Raw genomic sequence first — 294 nt, forward strand, 5'->3', positions numbered from 1 at the left:
GCCAAGCCAAGAGGCTCACTGATCGGATGATTTCCCGTGCCTGGATAGCGCTCTTGAGCTTTACAAGATTCTGACGGCCTCCCCCGTCAGTATCGACAGGCCGCGATCGATCGATGTGTGATTGTTGTAAGTCATTCTGCCTTGTAGACTCCTTCGATCTCCATTCGTGGGCACCGGAGCGAACATTAAATTTGAGTGTGAAAAACATGATCGAGTCAGTAAACTGTATGTTCACGGATGCGCTTGGTCATGCAGGTGTGTTGTTGTGTGTGTGTGTGTGTGTGTGTGTGTGTG

Source organism: Aplysia californica, unplaced genomic scaffold (genome assembly GCF_000002075.1).
Source record: "Aplysia californica isolate F4 #8 unplaced genomic scaffold, AplCal3.0 scaffold00035, whole genome shotgun sequence".
In the NCBI taxonomy this organism is placed as follows: Eukaryota; Metazoa; Mollusca; class Gastropoda; order Aplysiida; family Aplysiidae; genus Aplysia; species Aplysia californica.